Below are 1,480 nucleotides of genomic sequence, written 5' to 3' on the forward strand. Positions count from 1 at the left end.
TTACATGTACTTACCTTTACAGCCTTCCTTCCTTCAGGTCTCGGGAGTCCCTCATCTCACTGGCACAGAAAGCAGAATGGCTGCGAGCTGTCAAAAATTGCAGCATTCAGCTTTCTGTTCTGGGGAGATCTCTAATTCATCCTGAGAGGAAGGAATTAACTTGCAGTATAGATTGTCAGTGTTTGACAGCTTCAAACAGCTGTGAAACATTGATATTTCATCTGTCAAAAGGTCTTGACAGATGAAATTTCAATCTGTGACGTCACCTGTTGCCGGGTGGCCCTTAATTGGCCTGCTGAGCCCACTGGGCGGACTCAACAAGGTCAATCAAGTCAAAATCGCGTGGGTTGGCTAGAACTCGATGGAGGCAGGACTATAACCCTGAAAGCGGTAGTCCTGCCTCCTACCCGACTTCTCAATGAAAATCCAGCCCTGCATATCAACTTTTCAACCATGACAGCCATATTCTGTAAACGCCTCTCAGGACTGTCACTGACACATTTCTTTCTTTCAGGAGAAGGTTGCTCACAATCTGAGACAGGAGGCTGGCACCGGGGGAGGGTAAGCCCGCCTGTACACCCTCTACCCCGTCGAAGAGAATGTGCTGGCGATATGGGCAGGGGCAGCATCATGGCCGTGGTGACTGAAAATGTTGGAGGAGATACCGCATAGCAAAGTCCCACAGACAGCAATACAATAAGTTACCAGGTCATCTGTTTTTTGGTGTTGGTTGAGGGATAAATGTTGGAAAGGACACTGAGAGAACTGCCCTGCTCTTCTTTGGATAGTGCTGTGGGATCTTTTACATCCACCTGAGAGGGCATACGGGACCTTGGTTTTATGCCTCATCCAAAAGACGGCACCTCCGACAGTGCAGAATTCCCTCTGGCCATTATCACATTGCTGTTTGTGGGACCTTGTTGTGCGCAAATTGGCTGCTGCATTTCCTACATTACAACAGTGGCTACACTTCAAAATTACTTCATTGCCTATAAAGTGCTTTGGGACATCCTGAGATTGTGAAAGGCACTATATAAATGCAAGTCTTTCTTTCTGTACTACAATGAGGTGTCAGCTTGGATTACGTGCTCAAGTCTCTGGAGTGGGGCTTGAACCACTTAACCTTCTGATTTAGGGACAAGAGTGCTACTACTGAGCCAGTGCCAACATTTACAGCATGAGTTACTTACAGTTTAATTTGTGAGTGTCCCAAGGATGTTACAAAACTGTTGTATTATCAGGGGGGAAGAGCATATTGACTATTTGCTCATTATATAATTTATTGCTATTCATTCTGATTAAGTTACTACCATTTGGAATCATGTGGCACACACAGTCTGTGTCAATGAAATGAATTAAAATGAAACTGTACAACTACACACTTTTCTTTACTTTCTTACTGCTTTAAACTATTTACATACAGAACCATATAGTTTCATACAGAATGGCAGTAATGTATTACTGTACAGGCATCAGATAA

Source organism: Somniosus microcephalus, chromosome 6, assembly GCF_052327205.1.
Source record: "Somniosus microcephalus isolate GS21.2 chromosome 6, FLI_Smic_1.0, whole genome shotgun sequence".
Lineage (NCBI taxonomy): Eukaryota > Metazoa > Chordata > Chondrichthyes > Squaliformes > Somniosidae > Somniosus > Somniosus microcephalus.